At 54.0% G+C, this 26,259-nt stretch overlaps 2 long non-coding RNA genes across 3 annotated transcripts in view; one reads left to right on the top strand and one right to left on the bottom strand.

Moving 5' to 3' along the window:
* On the top strand, window positions 4,689-11,898 carry LOC110406800. Its single transcript, XR_002443574.1, has 2 exons — window positions 4,689-4,776; window positions 4,945-11,898. It is a non-coding gene; the product is annotated as an uncharacterized LOC110406800 (long non-coding RNA).
* LOC110406801 overlaps window positions 12,050-26,259 on the bottom strand; it is a 35,227-nt gene continuing 21,017 nt past the window's right edge. For both annotated transcript variants that reach the window (XR_002443576.1, XR_002443575.1), the window contains one exon: window positions 12,050-25,150. This is a non-coding gene — a long non-coding RNA (uncharacterized LOC110406801). The remainder of the gene's footprint in view (window positions 25,151-26,259) is intronic.

Genomic DNA, 26,259 nt, shown 5'->3' with positions numbered 1-26,259 from the left:
GGCAGCACTTCGAGAACTAGAGATGAAGAGTGCCAATGGAGCCAACGCTGCAAAGGTTTCTGGGTGAAACCATGTCACACAGCAGAGATCCCTGCCCCAAGATCTGACTGTTTTCACCCATGACTCCGTTTCCACAGCTACAGATAAGAGCAATCATTCCCTCCGTTCGCTAGTTGAAGACTCTACCAGTTAGATGTTGGAGGAAGCCAACCTGCATTATGGATCCATCTGAGTTGCATCTCCAGCAAGGAGGAACCAGAGGACGAGTTTGCCAGTGCGTCCCAATAGTTCCCTGACAGAGGTCAGAGAACTGTCAAGGAGAAATGGAAGAAAAGGGAGAAATCAAGGTCTTTGGTCTAAGGATGCACAACTTTGCTGCTTGGGATTGCTTATGAAACACACAGTGTGAGGAGGCTGGTATTCAGCAGACCCAAATCTGTCCAAACTAAATCCAAAGCTACACCCAGTCCTGCAAAGTGCTTGTGCCGAGGTGCCAGGTGCGTGCCCCAGGAGCGGGAAGCAATCAAGAGGACACGGGACCTCCCATGGGTCCAAACTGCACCTCGGGGGCAGGGGCTGTCCCTGAGCCGGCCCCGCGCATCGCTGGGGATGTGGCACCAGAGTAAGGCACCAGTCGGGCTCCAAGGCAGCGAGCTCTCTGTTCCAGATACATTGCAAACAGCGGAGGGCAACATTTTGCTTCCTGGAAACCCAGAGAAAGAAGTGTTTTTCCTAAGAGCTGCAGCTCGTAGGCAACCTGTAATGGAGGCTTCAGAAAATTGGGTGTTCCCCCTCACATCTCCTCTGCAAAGACAAAGCCTTGGCAGATGGCGGTGGTGCTTCACAGTGCTTGGATGTTGTTTGGGAGCTGGGTGCATGAACCCTAACTCTCCTTCTTCCCTTTAGAGGTACGAGCAATGTGAAATCTGCCTATCCCTCGGATATCTCAACTTCTCAGGGCCCACGTACTGTCTCTTCGCACGAGCTGACTTAAGGACGTAAGGCTCTTCAATCTGTAACAAAGAACGCCTTTCTCGCAAGCATTCCCCAGTCATTGGAGCTAAATAGGCTGTGCTGAAACCAAACAAAACAAAGCCCCTGCAAAGGCAGCTCCAAATCCCCATCTCCTTGCCAGCACTCTGAATTTCCTCCCATGGGCAAGCAGCTTCCCAGTGTGCCAAGGCTCGGAAGCATGGTGATGGGCTGGCATGTTGATGACAAGAGGGTACCTGGGAGGGAAACGTGCCACGGGGCTGCACCAAACACTAGATGTACTCCATGCATGGGATGTCAAGAGCCATGGAAAGCCCTGGAGCAGCTCCTGAGCAGCCATTCACCCGATGGGGAACCTCACAAAGGGGGATGTGTGGACACCCAATGGGAAACCCAGAGAGGGTGATGCATGAGCACCTGTAGGACCCTTCCACAGCCACAGTGGGCACCCAATGGTGCTCACGCATCCCCCTGCTTGGGGTTCCCAATGGGAACCTTCCAAACGCTCTGCCCAGGCCACCCCCTTGCTACCCCAACTGGCTGCTTCCACCCTCTCCAATCTGGGGCCAAGTCCCCACCACAGTGCAGTGAACCCTCCTCCCCCAGCTCCCAGCACCACCACAACAACCAACAGCTGCCTTTCCCCATCAGCGAGGTGATGGCAGGAGGGGGTGTCCATCCTCCCGGGGGGGTTTTTGGCAGAGCACACCCGGAGGTGCTGCCGGTTCCGGAGCTGCGTGCCCAGGACCCCACGAAGCACTGGGGCCGGGGGCTTTCTGCGCGAGCAGCGCGTGATCAAAGCGCCGAGAGCAGCCCGGGGCTTTCGGGGGGAGGCGGGCGGCGCGAGATGAAACGGAGCAAAGTTCTCCGGGTTCGGACGCGGGAGTTGGAAAGGATTCGACGGCAGCTTGGAAAAGGAGGAGGAGAGGGCCAGGAGCAGCAGCGTTCAGCAGAAAGGAATGTCCTGATGGGACGGCAGCCTGAACGCCAGCCAGGACCCCCCCTTCCCAAGGCTGTTTAAAAGCCCCGGACCTCTCCAAGCCCTTTAATTGGAGCTTTAAAAAACTTCCTTGTTCCTTGACACGGCGAGGTTTGCGTTTCATGCCCAAAATGACTCAATTCGCCCTCTCCCCCCCGTGCAAAAAATTTCTCCTTTGAAACGTTTGCTAGCAGCCAGCTCCGTCCCCTCCCCATTAGCCCCAGTACCCCCAGCCCTCACCCCACCAGCCTCTTGTGTGTATTCTTGTTCTCCCCTAATAATCCACATCCCAGCTGCCTCCCTCTCCCTTCACCCTCCTCCTCCCTGCCTCTCTCGCTCCCTCTTTCTCCCTCCTCCCCCCTCCTCCCCCTTTCCATAACTCAAAAGCTTGTCAGGCTGGTTCCAGACTGCTGGCGCCAGGCTTCACTCCAGGAAAAAAATAAAGCAAAAGAGAAAGGCATGCAAGGCAAAACAGCCCCGCCACATGAACACACATCAAACCAGCCCTTTATCTCCCCGGAATGCTCTCCCCTCTGCAGAGCTCCCTACCCCGTCCGACACACGCACACACTTGCTCCCATCGCTGTAACCCTAATGCAGCACGGTCGGGCTGCGAGCGCACACGCCCCGGCAGAGAAAAGCGAAGGAGCAAATACAAGATCTATTATTTATCAGCGTATCAATTATTTAGAGCCCCGTGGCAGGGAATGGGTGGGGAGAGGAGGCCTTCACGGAGGCGGCTTTTACCCCGATAATTCAGGTGAGGGGTTCCTTCCCGGACCCACCTCCCGCTGCCCACCCATGGGAAGGTGGCTGCCTGCCTCCAGCCCCATCCTTTGCCCTCACATCCCACCCTGGTCCTTCCTCTGAGCAGAGGAGCGCTGTTATTCTTCCCCATCAGCAAGAGAACCCTGTTACCCTGCCCCAAGAGCAAGGGAACCCCATTATCCTGCCCTACGATCAAGGGAACGCTGTTATCCCACCCCAGGAGCATCCTGCTCCTGGAGGCATCAGACCTGGTGCCCAATGATGGCTCTTACGGGGTAGACCTGGCCTCCACGCAGCCCTCTGCAAGGAGAATTTCAGCATCAAACTGCAGTGCCAGCAGCACTCACCTGCTTTTGGGGCAGCTTGCACATATCTCCAAGCCACCTCTCTTCCCTGGGGATGCACGATGCCACTGATGCCATCCCAAAATGGCAGTGGTGGCCAGCACAGGGCTGTGTAGCCCAGGTCCTGGTGGGGCTGTGCACAGGACCCAAAGCCCCATGGGTGCTTCTGCCCATGAGCTTCCCCTAAAGGTCTCCTCCCTGCAGGTCTCACCACGATATGGAAGATCTGCAGCTCTTTTCCTCATGGGGATTTTAGGCTGGTCTTTATCCCAACATATGAGAATCACAGAATCACTGAGGTCAAAAAGATCTCTAAGATCCCCAAGTCCAACTCCAATCCATCCCACCATGCCTACTGACCATGTCCCTCAGTGCCATATCCCCACAGGTCTGGAACACCTTCAGGGACGGTGACTCCACCACTCTCTGGGCAGCCTGTGCCAGTGCAGCACCGCTCTTTCTGAGAATAAATGTTTCCTAACATCCAGCCCGAACCTTCTGGTGCAACTTGAGGCCATCACCTCTCATCCTACCACTGTTACCTGGGAGAACCAACAATTCCAGACGTGGGACACAAGCTAAGATGTGGGAGAAAAACTACACCAGGCTACACAGCATCCCCACATCCTTCCAGCCCTGTTTTCTCTTGGATTTTGGAGCAAAACCCCAGCCCACCATATTGATGATGCCTTTGGCAAACAGCCCCATTCCCCAGCCAGGTGACACTGCATAGTGCTGAGCCGACGCGCTTGGGTTCACCCATGTGCCACTGCTGCGAGCTCCCAGATGGCTACCGCAGCCTTCCCTCGAGGTAGCCACATTTCAGCAGCAGATCACGCTGAAGGAGCTGCAGTGGGAACGTGTGATGAGGTGGGTGTGCTAAGAAGATTTTTTTTGGCAGACTTCAGGATGACTTTATTGCTCACAAGTTCTCGAGTCATGCCTGAGTAACACACTCATCGCGTGTCTGAAGCAAAAAAAAAAAACCAACAAAACAACAACAAAAAAAACCCTTACCCCAGCACAAAGAGGGATAAATTCTGCTCCCTAAAGGCACCAAGAAGCATGCAGGGGAGCCAGGAAGGGGCCCCGAAACCCAAGGATTCTGCTGTGCTGCTCCCAAGTCCTGGCATCCACCCTGACCCCAATGGTTTCTGAGCATCCCTCCACTGGAGAGAGGAGAGAGCTGTGGCATGGAGCCCTACCAGTGTTGGCTTTTGGGTGGCAACAGCATCACGAGCTGTCAGGGCTCCTCGCCAGCCCCAAAGGAAGACCCAACTGGGATGGAAATCCTCTCCCCTTGGGTTAAGAAAGAGTAAGAGTCACCTCTTGCACTTCGCTGTCCCAATCCTTCCACACCAAAAGCTTAAAACAGATGAGAACTGGATTGAAAAGGGGGGAAACGACTGACCTTATGAAACCCATTCCATTCTAATGGGTTCAAAGAGGATGTTTTTGTGAGTTCTTCTAGTACAGTTTTCGTCTTTTTTTTTTTCTCCCAAAAAACCAACATTCCAGAAAAAAAAAAAAAAACAAAAAAAAACGTTCCCTATATTTGCTGCTGCTGAAAGAGCACATCTATCCCTGCGAGGAAAGCAGGGTGACCCAGGGAAGGAAGAACTTTCACTGAAGATTGAAGGGGGAAAAGCAGAAGGAGCCAAGGAGCCCTTCACTTAGAAACAGGCAGTTTTGGTAAGAAGAATTCCATTCCGTTGAGAGTTTTTCATGCAATCTTTGCGTGTGCTCCTGCTTAAAGGCAGGGTGTGTTTTTTTTGGGGGGGGGTTGGCTTTTTTTTTTTTCTTTCCAGCTAAAAATAAAACTCCTCGTGCAAAAAAATAAAAGATATTGGTTGTCCCCAGGCACAACCGAGAGTGCTCCCAGGGACAGCAGCAGCGCCGGGACAGCCCGTGCTCCTCACCAGGCAGCCCCCATTGCCGTGACATTGCTGGCAATGGTGCTGGCAGGGGAAGGCTCGGCTGCGTCCTGCCCTGTGCTGCCTTCAGAAAAGCCGAGGTGTGGGGAGCCAGGGTTGGATGCACGGTGCCCTTAGGAAAGAAGGAAGAAGGAAATCTACTGGGGCAGAGCAATGGATGCCGGTGCGCACGGACCGGACGGGGACGGCGGGTGGCTGCAGCCGGTCCCAGCTGTATCCTTTTCCCATTTCCCTTCCATCCCCGTGGCCGGGCTCCCACCCCACTCCCGCCCCGCTGAGGTCAGCTCCGGCTATTCTCTCCTCCACTTCCCCTGCTCCTGCCATGCACTTCCCTTCTCCCTTTGATATTTCACCTTCGCTGCGTCATCCCGCCGCGTGCTGGTTTGGGGCTCGGTTCCACGTGGACGTTCTGTTCCCTACTGTTGTCACAGGGTCGAGTCAGGGCTGTCTCTCACATCACCGTGAGCCAATTGTCCCTGTGCTTTGGGGGCTCGTGTCAGGAGGGCCAAACAGAAGAGCTGGGATGGCCAAGAGGCAGCAGGGCCTCCCACCATTGGCACCCAGCAGCATCAGGTGCTCCCTTGGCTACCCTCTGGCTGGTTTCTCTCTTGCCCACAAGAAATAAGCCATCTCACACAGATGAACACTTGTCTGAACACACAGAAGCTTTTAAGTGCACTAAACTACTCACACAGGGCAGGGCTCTGTGTTAGTTTGGTGGTGGATTTCCTCATGGGTTCCTCCTGGAGCCCCATTGCCCCCAGCAGACACATCAGCCGGGCATCCCTCTTGGATAGCATGTCCCTGGCTCTGCCCCTTCCAAGTAGCGAGCTGTCACACAGCCATGAGTGTGCTCCCAAACCATCACAGACAGCACTGCCCGTTTGAAGACCCTCAGATGTTATTTGTAGGGGAAAAAAGACCTCAGTGCTCCCTCCCAGCCCCACAGAGCGCTCAAACCACCCAGGAAGCACCAGCACTATCCACACGGATTGGGATAGGGGCAGAAGCAGAGGAGAGGCTTGGCACCAAAAACCAAGCAGTCCTCTTCACCAAGCAGGCACTGAAATGGCAGCACTCCGTTCCAGATGCCAGCTGGGATGGTGGAAGAGGCACCATCAACACACAGGTACAGCCTCAAGCTGCTGGCATCCTGTCCTCTTACACCCTTCCCTCTGCCAATGGCACCAAGAAGCATTGGCCAACATTTCCAAATCTCCTCTTTCAGCTCATGGATGCTCAGCGCGGGGTTGCTGCCTTCAACCTGTACCCGGGGGGTCCTCTGAGAGCAAAGAGGGAGCTGTAGAAATAAGCAGCGGTGATGATGTGGGGACAAGGCAGCCCCATAGCCCGAAGGATGGTGACGGTCTCCCAGCCCATTGCAATGGGGCAGCACTAGTTTGTGGTTTCAGGCTCAGATTGTCTGAGTGACTCACGTGGATTTCTGTCCCCCTCCTGGAGGTCTTTCCTTCCTTCATTGTCATTTTTGATAACCTGAAATATTAGTCAGCCGGACTAGAGCTGCGCGTTTTATTTAGCATCTCCAAAGGAAAATACAACGCTAGCACTGAAGGTGAAAAACACACAGAAAGAGCGCGGTCAACTTCAAGTATTCAGATCTCCTAAAGATTTTCAGACTCTGGAAAAAATCAGGGAACTGCCTTTAAAATAATGAGATCTGCAAGAGAAAATGAAAGGAGAGCAGTTGGCTTGTTTGTATTTCCCCGTTGGCTTTCAAGCCTTTGGGCCACCCCTGCATCCCACTGTGAGCCCCTCTCTGCTGACCTGAGGAGAGAACCCCCTTAAACAAGCAAACCCTATGCAACCAGAAAACTGAGGCTTTAGGGAAACCTTGTGCAGGAGACCAAAGACATCCCCAAAATCCCATCCAAAGCCCACACAGCTCCACTAAAAGTGCCTCTGTTGAGGCATCCCATCCACTCCCCAGCAGTACTTGTACCTACTTCAGGCTGCCACAACACCTGGCTCCTCCTTAGTGCTTTCCCCATGACTCCCAGCAATAAGCATGGCTCCAAATCCATGCTCAGAACACAGAGCCAGGAGCAGCTTGCTCAAAGCCAGCATACACAGTCAGATAAATTAATATTCACCAACAAACGAGGTTCCCCCTTTGCCCTCCTCAGTTTTGCAGCCCAGCACAAGGCAGTTTGGTCCCACCAACCAGCACACCCCTGGTCCTTGGCCACACCATCCAGGCTGGGACAGCACAGCCCTCAGCCTGCACCCTGCAGCCTTGGCCAGAAAGTCACTTGAAGCCCTCAACTCGGGTTGGACATTAGGAAAAAAATTCTTCTCCAAAGAGCCATGATGCAGTGGCACAGGCTGCCCGGGGAGTGGTGGAGTCACCATCCCTGGAGGTGTTCCAGAGCCGTGGAGATGTGGCACTGAGGGACGCGTCAGTGGGCACGGTGGGATGCATTGGGGTGGGGGATCTGAGAGGTCTTTTCCAACCTCATGATTCTATGGTGAAAATCACCATGCACGTGGGCAGACCCTCCCCAGGAGAGCCCTTGCCCTGTCCTCCAGCCCATGGGCATTGCACACAGAGCTGCTGTCCTTGAGTTTGGGGCAGGAGAAGAACTGGGAGACGTCTCTGCTTGCAGCTGCTTGGGGGCCAAAAGCAAACACACCATAGCAGTCCGGAACTGGGAACAAGCAGGGTGCGGTGAACGCCCGGTTCCTCGTGCCGGATGAGGAGGAACTTGGCTTTGTGTTTCCCATGCAGGATGTCGCAAGAGGACACGGAGCCCTGAACCCACAACCGGGGGGAGGAAGCCACCCCGAGCAGAGGCACAGCCACGAGGGACGGTACCACGGTGGCATCGGAACGGCGGCTCCGAGCAGAAAAGCAATGCCGGCTGGTTGAAAACCGCAGCCAAGCAGCTTGGGGCCGATGCGGGGAAGCAGCCCCGTGCGTGGCGTGGGGCAGGGGGCTTTGCACCTCCTCGCTCCCCGGCTCTTGAAAGCAAATACAAAGGCTGGGCTCCCCAGCCCTCGCTGATGGTCGACCTCTCCGTTGTCCTCGCTGCACGCCTGTCCCAGTTCCAGCAGCCGGTTGCTACAGCAACTGAGCTCTGACTAATCATTTGCGCAATGACCTTTTTTCCCCCCAGAGAGAGGGAGGGAGGGAGATGGAGGGGAGGGAGGGAGGGGAGGAGAGGCAAAGCAAGTGGAGGTTAGCAATAAAAAGCAGCCAGGGAGAATGGGTTTTTAGGAGATGCGAGATTTGGGGGGCTGTGTTACGCAGGGACCCCCAGTCTCCTTGCAGCCCCATTGGTGAGAATGCAGGGGGGCAGGCTAGGGGTATGGATGAGGGGGTGGTGGATGCAAATCAGGGCTCAAACGCAATGCATCCTCCTCCCCCCCACCCCACACCCTCCCAGCCTCCCCAGGAAGGGCCAAAAGTCAAGAATTTGGCTCTGCTGCTGAGCAACCACGAAGGGTTGGCCAGTCCCACTGATGACGAGCCCAGCTCGAGCACCCTGAGGCCAGCAGCTATGGGGCTGAGCCCCAAACCCCTCAGCCAGGTGCTGCTGCTGGGCCCCAGAAGCAACCCAGCCAGAAACCTGAGCCTGGCTCCAGTGATTGTCACCATGTCACCGTGTCGGGCTCACTCCCATCACTGCTGACCGCAGCCCAGTGAGAGCAGGGTCGGGTCTGGCCTCGTCTCCGCGATGCCGTAAATAATGCACGAGCCTCTGCACACAGACCCAAGGAACACACGTGCGCTCGCATCCTTCTGTCGTGGGAGGAGAAAAGAAGTTTAGAGGTTGCAGGTACTTTTCCTTCTCTCCCATTGGAAAGCAGAAGTTGGTGAAACCAAAGGAGCACATCCAAGGGCGGATGGTTGTGCCACCAGCCCTGAGTTTCTGCAGCAAAAGGATTTGGGCTCGTTTCCAGTCGGATCAGAAAGCACTCCCATCTGACCTTGACCAATCACAGAGAACTAAGCCAGCTGAGATAGCCAGGAACAGAGATCCCTAGTGATGGAGAGCAGAAATCTATGGAGAGCCACAGAAGAATGGGTTGGCTATTTGGAAAGAAAAGGAACTGTGTAGAAAACAAAATATTTTTGTGGAAGGATAGACCATAACTGGGAAAAAGCTGGACAAACTCTGCAATACTGCCATGTGAACAGGAGGATGAGAAAAGGAGGAGAACCTGGAGTGGCCGCGGGGCACAGCAGGGAGGAGCGAGCTGTGCCTGGGTGCTGCACACATGCTCTGCAGGCAGTGCCTGCCCCACAGAGGATCTCAGGGCTGCCCCTGTCCATGTGGAGGGCTCTGGGTTGGGTGTACCCAGAACTGTTCTGAGATGCTCTCGTGGCCCATCCTTACCCTGCCTTTCTGCACCAGGCACAGGCCCTTTCCTTAAGGCTGCTCAGACAAACTCCTTGCTCCCAGCACATCTAACATCCAGCCCCAGAGCCAACGTCCTCCTCCGGCTTACTGCACTCCCTTCTGCCCATCAGACAACCTCAAGGACAGGACATTCTTAGCTACCTAGGCACCTACCCAAGTTCCCCCTGCAGCATCTGACCCCAAACTTGGCAAAATCAACAGCGATTTTACAGAGGGTTCGTAGCACGCCCGTAGCAGTGCACAGCAAGCAGCCACAGCTTGCCCTGCTTGAGCAGATCAAAGCCACATCAAGCCCAATGCAATAAGCACTGCTGAACAGCAAGAGACATGAACCCGGCCTTGGTGCTATGCAGTACGGTTACTCGGCTTCCAGATGTGGACAGCCCGAGCTCCTGCCTGCCCTGAGCCACCCTGTAGCCGGGGGCTGCCTCTAAACTGAAAGGCAGAGCGCAGAAATAAAACTGGTTTCCACCTCTTTTTGGCTAAATCGCTCTGCAGCTTGCAGAGCTCCACCAAGGACAATTATTTCCAGCATGTGCCGTGCGTGAGTGCTGCAAGCAAGGCAGAGCTGGAGTTTCATCACAGCCCGGCTTTGTGCGCAGAGCAGAGAAGGGAGGGGGGGGGGGAATCAAAAAGGAACTTGGAACTCAAGGCCCCCCAGCCTCACCCTGATCCCGAGGAGGCTCCGCTCTGCTCTTGCTCAACCCGACATCGAGAATGAGGAAGTGGAGGAGACAGGCGGGGGAGGTGGAGGAACGGTCAAGCTGAAGACAAACAGCCCCCGAGCTGCAGGGCTGGGAAAAAGCTCCGTGAGCAAGAGGGCACGGGAGCAAAGAGCGCTCTGCATCCATGCTGAACGCCGTCCCCATGCAGCGGTCCCCAGGGTTTGGGTAACCCGAGCTCAGGTCTCTCAGGAGCTGGTTTCCAGCACCCAGACCTGCAACCCCTGCAGCACTTGGGGATAGCACAGCCCATCATGGTAGGGCCATGCCAAGCCATGCCGAGCCAGCCCCAGCCAGCCCACTGCCCACCTTGCTCAGCGACAGCCAGCTCTCAGCACAGCCTGCAGCTCGCTCGCTCGCCTCCACGCTCCTGAATACCGAGAACCACAACACCATGTTCTCTGCAAACAGGAGTTAGCATAAAAAATTAAAACCCAGCCAGGCGCGAGGTGCTGCAGGCGGCTGATGCAGCTCGGGGCCCTCGCCGGTCCCACCACCTCTGTCACCATCCCCATCCATGCACACTCTCTTCTCTTTGTCTCGCCCCAGGGGAGGAAGAAACGAAGGCGAGGCAGCCCTGTGCTGCATGGTCCAACGGGTGGTGGGGCAGCACCCAGGGCGGGTGCTCTCCTGCTGCTTTGTCCTTCCACTCGCTAGGGCAGCCAGGAGTTGCCTTGACTTTATCCCTCGTACAGCAAAAATAATGTAGCAGAGACCTTAAGGGTGAGTGGAGGATCCCTAAAGAGGTTCCCATTACTGCAACTCATGAGAAGATCAGGACCTATGGCCCGTATGGTAAATCCCACTCACATTTTCTATTCTCTCCAGGACAAGCAAGGAACCAAGGCACCAGCGTGGGTCAGCAGGAGGGAAATGAAGGGCTCCTGTCCCACCCAGCTTAGGGCAACAAAGATAGCAAGGGCCGCTGCTAGGGTTGGTAAAATCGATCCCAAGGATTTTATGTTTCCCAGGAAAAGTGGAAAATCCCACAGGAAGGAGCACTGCAGGAGGACCAAGGAGGCAACTAAACCCAGACAGCGAGCAGATGGAGTGCAAACCCAGCAAAGCCCTGGGGAAAGGAAACCCAGCGAAGCTCCAGGAAAACAAGAGGTTTCTTTCCCTTTCCCAGAGCCATCCCACTGCGAGAGTTGGGGTGAGGGAGCCGACACCCAGCGCCTGGGCCAGCAGCTCTTAGCCAGGAGCAGAGCCCTGTGGAGGAGCTCATGGGAAGGCGGTGAGCAGCAGGACCCGCATGATCGCCCACAGCAAGCAGCAGTTCCAGCAAGCCTACACCCGGGGTGCATCTGACCCCAGGAGCATTCTGCATCCAGAGCATCCCTGAAAGGGAGAACTCATTGCCAAAAACCAGGAGCTCTGCCTGCCCAGAGTTTGCATTTTCATTTTGGCTGGGAAACTGGAAAAATGCAGACCTGAGAAGGTAATTTCCCCCAGCCCATCACTGGTCTCTGACCCTGCAGGGCTGGGCTGGCACTGGGAGTCTCTTGGTTTCTGCAGTGGGGGCCATGGCAGCTTTTAGAAATGGGGCAGAGGGAAGTGCAAAGTGCCAGGACAGGGTCTGCGTGTGCCTGACTGATGCCTCTGTCCGCACCTCTGAGTTACCCAAATCCAGGGAACACATCCTTGCTTTTCCCTGCAGCCCCATCCACAGGACCCGGCCAGGAGCCCCTCTTAGTAACAGCACTGGATTTAAATAAATAAATCCAATTCTGCTGAGAGGGGAGGGAAAAAAAATAAAATAAAGGATGTGCCTCTCCAGCTCCTCCTCCCCTCCCAGAAACCTGTGTGCTATGCAAATATATGCAAATGAGTCACCAAAAGGGGGATGAAAACGGCTCTCTATACCAGCATGGTTTGAGACTGGTAAGCATTGGAAGAAGCTCATTGGAAAATTGGGGCAGAAATCGCTACAGGATGAGAGGGACAAGCAACGACGGCTGGAGGGTACACGTCCCAGAACGCCTCCAGCGCTGCGATCAGCTCCTGCAGCAGCACCCAGCCCCAACCCTCCCTCTCAACATCCCATCTCTGCAGCTGATGCCGAAGCACTCGCAAAACCCCCCTTCCCTCCACGAAAGGAGAAAAGCAGAAAACTTGCTTTGCTGCTGTTTACAATTCCCACCTGAGAAGAGACAGCGCAAGCCGTGCGCGCCGCATGTTTGCTGCCATCGCGTTCAGCCCCAAGCAGGGACAGCAGCTGCGGACAGAGCGGGGTCGTGCTCTGCGAGGCGGGCACTTCCCCCAGGTACTGCCGGAGTGACACCTCTCTTCCATGAGGAATGGGCTCGTATGAATTCCAGCTCATTTGTTCCAGGCAATTTATCCACCCCGGTATTGCCTTGTTTGGTAGCGTTTTCTCAAGGGGTTTCTGCAGAGAAGCAGGTGAAATCTAGAAAGTCTGAAGGCTTCGGGGTGTAAACACCATTTGCTTGAGCAATGCTGCTCACGTTGGTAGTCAACGCCTGAGCGTTTTTGCTCAGAAACAGGAGGTGTTTTATGTTAAACACTCCGTGCTCGAGAACAGACCTGGCTGAAGCTGCAGCCCCTTCCCTCCCCCTGAACCAGAGCAGGAGTTTTACAGATGCTCTGAACTCAGTGGAAAGTTTCTGTGAGTTCCAAGGCCCCGGGCAGGGCTGGACCACGGCAGCTCTGCTTCAGGCAGTGCCATTCCCATCAGCATCCCATGGGGTGCAGGGGGGAAGTTATTTCCTGGGATTTTGATTTTGCCCCATCTCTCCCTTTGGAGTCTCCAGAAACTCCAACACCAGCCTCTACTGTCTGTGTAAGGCTGGGTGAACCTTGCTGATTATTCCTACAGCAAAAACCCAGCTCCTCTACTTGACCTGGTCTACATCAGGGGGACAAGTTGAATGTTTTTCTCACTGATGTGTATTTGAGGCAAGAACAAAGCATCTCTGGCTCTTCCCTGCGTTCCCACATCCTCCCATCTGCACTTTTTACTGCCCCAACAAGGATCCATTTCAATGCAGACACAACTCAGGACAGTGCTACATGAACCTTCAGAGCACAGCCTGTGCCCACAGCATGGAGGTAGGACAAGAGGTAATGGCCTTAAGCTGTGCTGGGGAGGTTCAGGATGTTAGGAAACATTTCTTCCCTGAAAGAACAGTGCTGCACTGGCACAGGCTGCACAGGGAGAGGTTGAGTCACCATCCCCAGAGGGGCCCCAGACCCGTGGAGGTGTGACACGGAAGGACGTGTCAGTTAGCATGGTGGGGTGGGTTGGAGAACTTAGAGGTCTTTTCCAACCTCAATAATTCTATTCTGTGTATGAGCCCCTGGTGAAAGGAGATGAGCTGCTGCTCACCAGCCCATCCCAACTCCCTTCTTCAGCACCTGCTCCCCTCCCAAGAGCTGCCTATTTCTCCCCGACCCACATGGCAAAGCCCTGCACAAAGCTCCCCCCACGGCACAGGAGAAGCAGTTGGTGCACATGCAGGTTTGGGACAGACTTCTCATCAAATATTCACCTTAAAAAAGTATCTCCTTGGCCCCAGATCATCCCATGGCCCCACAGATGGGAGTATGCAAAGGGTTGGGTGGGGATAGGAATGACTGCCCTTTCTCTTAGAGGCTAAAACCAGCCCTAGATTTCTGAGGAATAGCAGGTGCTAGGATTTCAGATTCAGTGATTAAGGATGGAGGCAATCCTTCCCTTCCCTGGGCTGTGGAGCACGCAGGGATGAGGGCAGCTCTTTGCGTGCTGCCAGCAACTGCAATAGGCACCTCTGCTGTCACCAAGCAGAGATTATTCCCTGAATCTCCCCGGCTGTTTATCAGGAACACTCATTGCTGCAGCCGCTAAACCCGCTTAAATACCAAAATTAAAAATAAATAATAATAATTAAAATCACTTCTGTAACCTCAGAAGGAGAGAATAAAGGAGGTAAAAGGGAGTAAGGGAGGTAAAAGCGCCTGGGAGGCAGGTTGGGGTCTTAACAAAGCAGCTCTGTACAGTGTTGGGAAGTCAGCAGGGAGGGACAAAGTTGGCTGTGCTCATCTGGACACTTTGCCTTCAGCACATCAGGGCGGTGGGCAAGGAGAGCTGCTCTGCACTGTGACTGGCACCCAAGGAAGAGCCTCAGAGCAGCGCGTGCTCCCCCTGCACAGGGCAGGATAATGAATTGCACGAGAGTCGGATCTGGGGACTGCACTGCAAGAAAAGCCACGAGGTCTGATTTCCTTGGGCATCCAGAGCCTTTGAAGATCAGAAAGCAGCTAAGTGCGAGGCAGGCTTTCAAGCTGGTTAGTGGTGGGCCTGGGACTCCCCGGGGAGCGCGAGCTGCAGGATCCCAGCTGTGGGGTCGGATCCTGCCTCCGTGCTGCACACTGAACGGGAACAGCTCTGCCGACATCACAGGAACACACTCCTCCATGGGTTGTTAATTAGCACACAGATGTGAGCTCAGAAGCACCAAGCTGCTCGCTCACGGCTGGCTGGGTGCTCACTGGTTTGGGATCATCCCAGCATTGGTCCCCTTTGCAGGTTCTATTGACACAACTGCTGTCTGAAGGTGGGCTCCTCTCCTGAGCATCCTCCTCGGGGAGAGGGGCTCTGCCCTGCTTTGGTGCAGTCAGAGCCTCCAAGCCTCCCACTGCCCGCAGGCTCAGGACAAGTGAGACCTTCCCAGGGTGTTGACAGGCAGGGAACGTCCCAGCCACTTGCATGAAAGGTTAAGACCACTTTCCAATTAGAGAGGCAGGAGCCATTGCAATAAAGCTCTTCTGAGGGGATATTAATCAGGGCATCTTCCTCTCACGGAAATGCAAATCAGCCAAATGGAAATGGGAATGATTACAGCCAGCGATTAATGTGGGCACTTCGATCCCTACTCCGCGCACGGACACGAGGGTGGAGGAAAAATGCGCTGGGAAAGGATGGGCTCCACCTGGGACATTCAGCATTGAGTCCCCAAGGCGACGGCAGCTTGAGCACAATGCCCCCAGTCAGCCCAGATTTGTGGCCCCTCCTCTTGCACCCACCCAAGAAGCAGCAGTCTCATGGGGAAGTTTGCTTGGTGCGTGGGATGCTGCAGGAGATGCAGGCACGTGGATCAAGGACTTGGGCAGGAGAAGTGGTGAAAGCAGGAGTGAAGCACTGGATAAATGGGCTGGAAGGGGAGAGGATGAAGAGCAGAAGGCAATGTGGGAAGGGGCCAAAGCATGGGCCAAGGTGTGGGGGTGCAGAGTGCTCCCTCCCTCGCCCGGGAAGTGCCGCACCGAGGCCAGAGCCGGCTCTGCTCCTCGCGGCAGGAGGCATTAGATCCAGCTGAGCTGCTTCAACGCAGCATGCATGTAAATCAGCCGGACAGGCAGCGAGGAGAAAAACAAGGGGGATGAGATAAGAGGATGGAGAGAAAGGCAAGGGGAGGAGGAGAGGGAAAGAGAAAAGGGGAGGGAAAGAGAGGAGCAGGTGTGGAGAGAAAGAGAAGAACAGAGAGGGCAAAGGAGAGGGGAGAGGGAGGAGGAGGAATGGGGCAGCCACGGGAAGGGGTGCACCACATGCTGTCATACTCCCACATCCCTGCTCCCAGACCCACAGCACCAGGCTACGTCCTTCCTGAAGGTTTGGGGTACAGAAGCACCATGGTGTTCTATTACAGCCCCAGGGGAGATTTGGGCACCCATTTGCATTGCCACACAAGTAGCCCGTCTGCTGTCCTATAATCCCTCGCCTGGAAATGTGATTCCCTTGAATCACCTGCCCTGAAACCTGATGTGCATTTATTATGGAAGAGTTGGTGGGTACCAACCTGAGGTGTCTGCACCTGGGGCATGAAATGACAGAGCCACATCGCTCATTTGAGTCAGGGACATCTTGCAAAGCACAGTGATTCCTGAAAAACAACCGCTTGGCACCATCCCTTTCAGCCAGGGAACTCATAGGCAAAATGTTATTATTTTAGACTCCCTACAATGAAGATCAACAGCTTCAAGAGAAGTTCTCATAACTGGGCAAGACACAGCGGTCTCCTGACATCAATGTGCAATAAGCAACCAATGCTGATGCAAATCCCATCTGCTGTAATCATGACATCACCCTTAATTATATAACGAATGAGGATGTCACCACCTGCAGAGTCCTGATGTCACCAGCAGAGCTGGAGAAGAGTCCAGAGTAGGATGAACAAACAGTGAGTCCATAGGAGGAAGACCTCAGCTGGAAAACAAACCACTAGAGAGGCACATCTGGGGCCTCAAAAAGGTAAACCAAGTTTAATTGCTCACTGCATCTCCCAGTAAAAGAATCAGAAGATATCCAATAACATTAAGAGGCAGCAGATTCAAGAGGAACAGGAGGAGATGGCTCTTCACACGGTACGTGGTTAAGCAGTGGAAGCCCTTGCCACAGCTCTCTGGAGAGGATTAAAGCTTATGCATTTACAAAAATCAACCAAATTCATGGGAAATCCACAGAGGAGTATTAAAGACAAAACGCCACTCTGGCTGGGCAAGTCCCTGAGCTGCCACGTGCTTGTGGCTGAGAGCATGATTGAGAGGCACACCCCTGCCCAGATCCACGGTGAGGATGCTCTACCATTCCTTGCACGACACTGGAGATAGCAGGTGACACCCCCAAGCCAGACCCCACGATCCCAGCAACCTGCTGTATCTCCAGCACCACCTCGGGAGCTGCTGAAGCCATGCAAGTTTCAAAGCCCAGAAGCAGTGGGACTGCAAAGTGCTGGGTCACCCCGCTGTCACTGCGCTGCTCCCAGGACCCCAGCGGGAGCCAGGCTGGGTGCGCAGCTCCAGTCCTTGGGACAGCGGCTGCACGCATCCCCACAGGCAGCATCCCTTGCACAGGCAGAGTCCATGCACGTAGCAATCCCAATTAAACCCAACTACATCGCAAAGGGGCCTGGCAGCGCTGCATTTATCAGGCTGCCTGGAAGGGGCTTGTGCAAGCTGTCCCCCCGGCTGACGGATTAGACAGCAGACAATTAGGTTTCAGACACACACACACACACACACACACGCAAGCACACGCACGCACACAAATCCTTTTCTCCATCCATCTGCAAGGCCAAGGCGGCTGAGCACAGCTGTGCGGCTGTCCAGTGCTTCTGAAGCTGCGTGCAGCTGAATAAGAAAAAGCCCCCGCGCCTCGGCTTTCAGCGGCTGCTTGCAAAATGAGCGAGAGGTCCCCAAAGAGATGACACAATTGCAATGGAAATGATTAACCCTTCGCAGGTTGGTTTTGTTGCTCCGTATCGCTGCAGCCAGCCTGGCCACAAACTCCCACTCGTTGGGTTTCAAGGACAAAGCCAGAGCAACTCAGTGCTCAGCCAGCTAAACTATCGCAGGGACGAGCGTGCTCCTGCATCCGTGTTTCATGGCAACAATCTGGGCTTTTGGGGATCATGTTAGACATCACACTGCCAGGATATTCCCAGCTCCTCTGAGCAGGGATGCTGTCTCTGCACACACATCACTTCTGCAAACATCCCACCTAAAGCATCCCCTCCTGGCACCCAAGAGCGGACACTACGATGGCTACACCCAGATCCCAGCCAGCTTTGCTCCTCTGCTCGCCCCTTTTGAGGGCTACTCGGAACAATAATTCAATACCAGAAAAATTAATTGAAACATTAAATGGCCGCGATGGAAATGGAACGAACTGGAGGCTTCTGAAAGGCGAAGCGTGCACGCCTGCTCTGGGAGATTTCCGGTGGAATCAACAAAACAATGGATAAAGGGAAATCAGTAGATATAATTTGTTAGGATTGCCCTAAAGCCTCTGATAAAATCCCACATGCTACTGAGGAAGCCAGGAATTACTGGGCAACCTGTAAAACACTGCTGCGAGCAGGAAGCAGCAAAGTGCCAGCAGGCAGCGAGTGGCAGCACGGGGGCAATGCCCCTCTCTGCAGGCAGGACAGGAAAACCAGAAGCGTGACCTTGCTCCATGTCCAGCTTCCCACAGGGTCTGTCTGTCCTGCCACATGAGCAGGGGTAACAGGGCAGTCAGCAGCTCCATCCCTCCATCATTCACATGTACTTGAGTTTGACAAGCTGAATGTGACACCAAGACTGTGTCAGTCCCTGGCCTCAGTCCTTGCACTCACAACCCTTGATCTCCCCATGTCCTTCCAAGCCATCTTTCAGCTGCATGTCCGGAGAGAGCCCAAGGAGAGAAATCTCACATCTTATATTTGATGTGGGACATGTAGGGAGAGAGGAGCCCCCAGAAATGATGCTCAGCTTCCTGGATACTACACCATGTTCTTGTTTTTCTAGGAGTTTTTGAAGAAAAGGAGATCACATCACAAGATCCCATCCCAGTGCGTGTGATCTTGCAGGGTCAATTCCAAGATGACAAACACTCAGGTAGAAATGGCCACATAGGCAACTCGGCCCATTCCTCAAATCAATATGAGAAATTTTTTGAGGTTTACTTTCACTAAATATAGATAGAGGTCCTAGCAATACAAGATATATCATCCACTATGGTAAGAAGAAAATCTCCAGATGCATTGGAGAATGTCTGCATCTTTGCCAAGGAAGACTGCCGCGCTCTCCGAGCTCTGTTTATTATTGGTAGCATAACACTGGACACAACGATGGCTCTAGCCTCCCAGAGCACCTTGCACAGGAATTTAGGACTGACTGGAGGCTGCTATATTCATTGCCTGCAAGCAGCCAGTTTCACCCTACACATGAGCTTCTCCATCTCCAAAGCCATCGCATTTCTCACCTGTTCCAGTGGGTCCATCCCAGAGCCTCATCCCTCCCTCCATCAGAAACCAGCTCCACCGTTCTCACCCTAAGCTTATTCACAGGCAGTTTAAAGTCATTTGATCGCATGCCAACAATATCTGCCAGTAGAACAGTTCATCTCCCGCCCCAGTGCTCCGCTTCCCATGGTCTACCTGCTTTGCGAAGCAGAGTTTGCAGAGTCTCAGGAGTCGGGCCATTCACTGCATCTCCTTGGGGACTCTGCCATTGTATCTTGTATCAATCCATAAACCACCCCTTCAGATTTATCAAGGGCCTACAGTTTTCCTTCTGCAGCCCTAAGCATGGTATATCAGGGAGAATTTTCTGTTAACTATGCTACATTTTCCTCTCCTCCTTTTATCCCATTATCCATAGTTACATCTCCTAGACCACTCTAAGTAATTACTCAGCTGTGTTTACGACCTTCAGATATTTGTCCATCCTTGGTTTAAGTGAACTCTTAGCCAAGCTACCCTTAACATTCAGACTGCACAGAGAAATGCTTACGTTCAAAGACCCTCCAGGATGGGGGAAGAGAGAGAAGCAGCTTCCCAGGCTCTGTTGCACAGGCTGGGAAACTGAGGCACAGGGAGGCAGCCACAGATTGATTCCACAGCCTACCACCTCCAAACACTGAAGACCAGGAAGCACATAGATGAGTTAGCAGGAAGGGCAGATTCTGCAGTTTGCCATGGCTCTGGTGGGTTCAAATGGAAAGCAGCAAAAAAATCAAGCCTTTATTTAACAAGCCCTCTGAGAGGTAGGAGGTGATAGCCTTCATCCCTGCACCCAGCCACTGGGCATCTACTGTGAACTGCAGCAGGGTCACACAGGAGATGGCAACCCACGGAGCGGTCGATTGACTCAGCTGCGGTGAGGTGATGGTCAGAGCCACAGCAAGGAATGGCGAGACTGGCAACAGTAATGAAGATTTACTGCACTCAGCCTTGCTAACCGCGCCATCTGGATATTGAGCGTCAGCATGAGTTACTGGAGACCACAGCCCAATGTGGTATGGGCACAAAGGCAGGGAGAAGCAGGAGGCACTGTGGTAGCCCACTGCTGTGCAGGAAGGTGAAAGCTCTGGGGTGGGGGGGTTCAGCTGGAGGAGACCCCAATGAGAGGAAGGAGAAAGGGGAATGCATGCTCCCATGCCATGCAGACGCCTGCAGATACCTTGGGCTAACCCAAGCACATTCGTGCACATGGAGCTACAGAGGCACAAGAACAGACGTGTGCGCTCACAGCTCCGGGCACACACGCAGGCACACCAACACAGTGAGAGCATCCACAGCAGAGGCAAGAAAGGGGAGAAGTGAAGAGAAAGCAGAAGGAGCTCCCCATCCGCAGCACTGCTAGCTTCAGGCACTCATGTGTCATAGCCAAGCCCTAAGCAAAGTTAAGAGGGTGATCTAAAAGGATAAGTGTCATTTCAGGGCGGTTACCGTGCACCTTCTGCTTTCTGGTGGTTGAGGTTACGTCTTCCTTCCGCTACGATCATGGAGTTGCCAAGACTACCTTAACTCTGTCAATGAAAGCTGAGACCAAAACTCCAAGCTCCGTGACCTGGGCCTTTGAAGTAAAGGGTTTGCCATAGGTAATGCAAAGGGCAGAGGTGGGTGCCACTGCTCTACAGGCAGGTCCCCAGCCCTGCACGGTAACATGGGTTTCTCTTCCTGCACAGCGAACGTGGCACCAACGGTCGGTCCCAACGCACCCTGCAAGAGCCTCTCTGACTCATGGAGGGGAAGTGACTCGTCATGGTGACGAAGCATCGCTTCACCAGAAAGGAAGACGAGCTGGCACATGAAACAAAGCCTTCTTCCTCTCTTAAAACCAGGCGTCACCTGTCAGGAGACAGAGGAACCAGTCCATCCCACACACTGCCCGGATAACAAAGCCCTGGGCCCGCTCAGGCCCAGCATGGGGGATGCAGGGAACAGAGTAGGCTGCTTCCAGCCCTATGGAGGAGCAGACTTCACACGTTCCCTGCAGAAGAGGGGAACGAGCCGCCTTGATGGCTCCCGCTGCTTGGAGTGGGACTGTTCTGGGCCGAGGAAGACCACATCTGAGGGAAGGAAAGCAGTGAGAGAGGAAGGAGGAGAGAAGCGGGGCCAAGGCCCCTGCAGGCCTCAGCCCCACACCGGGCTGTGTTATGCTGTTTCCTCACACCACGTCGCCATAGCAACTCCATCAGCAATCAGCTCCGCTCCAACTCTGCTTCCCTCTCCATAGGTGTTTTTGGGGGCTTCCCCCCCCCCCCGCCCCTTCTCACCTCAGCTTTTCGTTCAGTGCCCACGCCAGTCCCTGTCCTAGGAGGCTGCTGGCCAGTCCTCCCCTCACCAAGCAGGGATTCATGGGGCTGCTCTGCAACCACTCCATGCAGTGGGGCTGAGGGGTCACAGATAGGGGCCCCAGCCCCAGTGAGGGACAGGGTAGAGTGGGGTTGTTTTTTTTTTTTCTTTTTTTTTTTTGGAGAGGTTTTATGGAGTGGAGCTTTCGGGGTCCCCACACTCTTCTTCTTTCCCTTGCCCTTGGTATCACTGTCCCTTCAGCATCACCTGCCACAAGGACCCTAAACACCTCTCTATTGCAAAGAGGGTCTTAAAGCTCACCCAGTTCCAACCCTTGCTGGTTGCCACCCACCAGCTCAGGCTTCCCAGAGCCCCATCCAGCCTGGCCTTGGGCACCTCCATGGATAAGGCACCCACACTTCCCTGGGCAGCAGTGCCAGGGCGTCACCACCCTCTAAGAAAGCACCATTCAGACTTAACTTGCTCTGTCACAGGGGTACATCTGCCTCCAGGGGTCCCTTCCAGCCCTGTTTTCTAGCACCAATAACCAGAGAAGGCTAGATGTCTAATTAAAACACTAGCTGTGCCAGAACCACGAGAAAATCACTGCTTATATAATTAAAAAAAGAGAGTGGAAAGAAATGTAGCAAAGCCAAAATGATCCTGGAAGGTGCAGAGGAACTGGAAGGAGAGGGCAAGGAAGGAAGAAAGACTCCTGCCCTCGGTTCAAACAGCCCATCCACAGTGACAAAAGAGCCATCCTCCAGGAAGAGGAGGGTTTTGAGAGCATCCCCCAGCATTAGATGCTTTGTTCCACTTAATATCACAGCTCTCCTTTTGCTCTTTGTAAGTCCCAACCTTAAGTACCAAGGAAAGCCACTGGTCCTCTGAAAGGCCGACTTTGAGACCAGATTCACTGCCAAACTAAGAGCTCATCCTCCTCATCGAGCATCTGGCCCTGCTGAGCACCAGGTGGGTGCATCCCTGCAGCTCGCACATCCCCAGAGCCTGCCAGCTCCTCGCCAGGATGGCAGAGTTCCTCCGGTTTGTTTTGCATTGTTTTTGGTGCTTTCAAATAGCTGTGGTTGGAAAGCAGAGGCTGGGTTAATCTGACCCTGTCATATGCATCAGATGTGCAGCAGAAACAGCCCTCCAGTAAAAATGTTACCACGCCGTTTGTGGAGGCTTTTTTTCTTTTTTATAGCAGACATCTGCAGTGGGAGAAGAGGGATGGAGCAGAGAGGACTCAGAGGGGACAGCAAATCTACTGACAGCCGAACCCCACTGACATAAAGCTCCTTGGCCCCGAGCCCCAACATGCTCAGCCCAAAGCCAAGCCAAAAAGAACAGCCCAGACTCGGAACTGCACAGCACAAGCCCTTTGCAGTTATCCCCGCACACGTCTGCACCAGGCTCAAGGTTTCTTTATGCACACAATCACACTGACTTAACTTAAGGTGCAATTTTGCAACCGCTGCTGCTGCTTGCTTGGGAAGCTGAGCTTCTTTCCATGTGGTGCAAGTCAATCAGGAGCAGGTTGAAGCTGAAGTGAATTAAGGCATTCAACCCCAAATGCAAGTGCCTGCCTGGAGGAAAGGGGAGGGGAAGGCAGCTCTGCACCAGTTTTAACTAACCCAGTGCGATTCAACCAATATAAAATCTGAGAACAGACAAGGCAGCATCCTTTCTCCCTCCTCCTCCCTGTTCTCACTTCTGCTCCCCCCTTCTTGCTTCCCCCATCCCTTCCCTGAAGACTCTCCTGCTGTTCATCCTTCCCCGCTCCCACGGCCCCCCCCCTCCGTGCCCACATGCACGAGGGGGCCGGGAAGCAGTTGGAGAGCAAACTCCTGGCAGCCGAGGCATCGGACGTGCCGAGAGCCCGAGACAGCTCCAGAGCTGGGAGTCAAAGGAGTGGGATGAGCGAGAAGCGGGTGGGTTCGGGTGTGAGCAGAGAACTGCCTGCAGCATGTAAGGCTGCAAGAAGGCAGGGGAGAGCGTCTGCTTTATAGCACCGAGCGCACGGAGTCACCGAGCTTTGCCCCCACACAGATCTGCCTGTACCAGCATTTTAGAGCCCAAACTGTGAGTTGTTTGGAAGTCTGTAAGGAATTTTAATAATGCAGGAAGATGCATTAACATAGATGCCACAGGGTATTTTCAAAGTTTATATGCCCCTAAAATACCACCATCCTCTATCCCTCAAGAAAAAGTCCTTAATCTTCCAGATTGACATCTGAGATAAAATCAGCGCTGTTTAATTCCTCCTAGACATCACCCAGCTATTCAGGTGTCAAATCCCCTGCAAGGAAGACTGCTTCACGCTGGGGTCTCTGCATCCATCCCCTGCAGCCACGAGCGGGGTTTCCCCAGGAAAATGTAGGGGAAAGGAAGAGGTGGGCAGCGCGACCCCACAGAGCTGCTGTGGGGCTGTCTGGATGGTGGCCATGGGATTCTGAAACTCGGTGCAGAGGAACCTGCCGTGCTCTGGCTGCTACCAGGGATTCGCACACTGTGCAAACAACCCGCATCGATAAAAATGCAGCCGTAGCAAAACCCCCCACGCCCCGCTCCACACTGCAAGCTGAGTTGCAAAATCCTCATCCCTGGGTGCTCTCTGCAAAAGGGCAAACGCACCAGCTATTTTCAGAGATCCCTGCTGCAGGTTGAGCGGGAGCACTGTGAAGCTGCTCTCCGTGGTTCACGGCATTGGCTGCTGCCAGCAAAAAGGAGGAATTGTTGGGGAGAACAGAACAAACACAGTGGGGGGATGGATAATTAGAAAAGCTGCAGAGATGCGGGCTTCCCAGATAAACTTTGGGATGTGCTTCCACTCTTCATCAATACAAATGAAGTGGGAAGATCTGGGGAACCCTCCCAGGCTCCCCTTTGGGTTTGCACCCAGATAATGGGATGACAAAGTCATCACCGCTCAGCCCCCACACCCACGGCACCCCAACCCACAGCTGCAGCCCTCCAGTCTCCAGCCAAGGATAGGGAAGCTGCCACATGCTGAACTTGCTGTGCTTCTAAATGATGTGACACCAGAAAATCACATTGTGGACAAACCTAAAGGAACCTGCACACCTCTCTCTGCTCATCTTGTGGCCGTCTCTGCTTGCTAATTAGACGATATTTCATACTCATACAGAAAGCATCCTTCAGCCACTATTTCCCTTTATGTCCTGGGAGCAATGAAGAGAATTTAATAGATTTTTGAGAAAATATGACATAGATATACACCAACGATATGCACTCCAGAGTATAAAGAGCAGCGAACAACCAAATTACGGGCAGACAGTGAGGAATGACATGGGATGGGTGTGTGCAGAGGGGCTGGAGCGGAAGGCTGGACAGGTGGGACAGGAAGGCAGATCTGATTCCTGGCTCTGTCACCAGCTTCCTCCCTGACCTTGGACAAGCTCTGAGGACAACATATTTTCAGGTGACTTCTGTTTAGGCACAAAACTACCTAGGTTGAGCCCACTGAGGCACACAGGATGCTGAGCCTCAGGTCTTGAAGGGAACTTTGATTTCTGGGGTTCCTGGAGCCCCAGAAGGGGCCACATCTATGCTTTACAGTGCTGGTATAGACACAAGGGATTTGGACAAAGCAAGAGCAGAAGCCCCGGGTCTGTGTGCTGCCCTCTGAGCCCTGGCACACGCTGGCCCTTGCCCTCTGCTCCCCAATTTCTACTCCCAGTAGCTGTGCAGCTGTCGATCAGCACAGCTTTCTGGAGACCCTTTGGGTCAGGGCAGTCAGAGTGAGCCAGCACCTCATCCTGCAACATCAGCTCGGAGTGCTTCAGCCCTGACATCGGCAACAAGGAGGAATGGAAAAATACAGAAAGGACCTCAGCAGAGCTTCCTCGCAAAGGGGCTCAGACCACACTTTGGACCCTATCTGCCACCTTTGGTCTCTTGTCTTGACAGCCACACAGCGTATCCATGCAGAGGGAGCAGATCCGAGCTGCAAACTTTAAAAAAAAAAGGAATAAGAAAAAAGGAGAGAGGGAGCGAGCAAGCGAGAGAGAGTGTCTGACTACAGCCCTAAGGGCTGTCACAACAGATAAAACCTCAGCCAGGCTTCGCAGTTTGAGCTCCTGCACGCTAATGCACAGCAGAGCTAAAAATACCAACGTGTGGAAAAGCAGAGGCTGCTGTTGCTGCGTTTTGCAGTGCGGGCTCTGGCTCCCCAGCAAGCCAGATGTGCGGCCGCAGAGGGGAATTCGACCCCAGGCAGGGGCAGGGGTGCCCGGGGGATTCCCCACCACGGCCACAGGGCTGGCTCTGCCCTGCTAAGCGCAGGAAGGGAAGGGTTGGGTTTGTGCTGATGTGCAGCAAATATCCGGGCCAGGCGCTTTCACTGTGCGGGCAGAGCGAGGGAAGGAGCAGCCTTGGGGAGAGGGAAGGACGAAGCCTGGATGAGGGCGATGCAGTGAGGCTTCACAAGACAGCAAAGAGCCTGGGCTCTGTCCCCTGGGCTGCCAGACCTGAAGCAGCCTCCTGCAAGATGGCAGTAAGCTCGTGGCTGTGTTGCAGCCCTATCTCCTGATGTATCTGGCTGTCTTCTGTGCAGCCATCGTTACCCTATCTGAGGCCCAGGAACATACTTAACCATGCACTTAAATTCAAGCACGCACTTCAAGTCTATTTTCTTCAATGGAACTGAAGGACATGCTTAAGACTTAGCACGTGATTAGCTGCTTTCAGCAAAGGTCAGTTTTCCAAGCCAGGGCCTCTGGGTGCGTTCCTGGGGCCTCCTTCTCCCAAACCTGAGTGCTACTGAGCTGCTGCATTCCCATCTGTGAACTCAGACAAAACCCGCTCAGGGTCACTTGGCCCCAAGGCCTGGAGCTTAAGTTCAACCCAGAGGCGCCAAAGACAGAGCCTCCAAGCCCTCACCCGACCACAAAAACCACAGGCTCCTCACCCTGACCCAGCACCCCTATTTCAGCCCTGTTTCGTGCCTCCCGCATGAGCACTGACCCCACTGAAGAGTTCACAGCCCAATCACCCCACGCTTTCCCCAGTTTCTTTCCTACTCACAATAGCATTCAAGACACCAGCACAAAATCCCCATGGA

Source organism: Numida meleagris, chromosome 16, assembly GCF_002078875.1.
Source record: "Numida meleagris isolate 19003 breed g44 Domestic line chromosome 16, NumMel1.0, whole genome shotgun sequence".
Classification (NCBI taxonomy): domain Eukaryota; kingdom Metazoa; phylum Chordata; class Aves; order Galliformes; family Numididae; genus Numida; species Numida meleagris.
The sequence above is the reverse complement of the archived record's forward strand: the minus strand, read 5'-3'. Positions and strand labels throughout refer to the sequence as shown.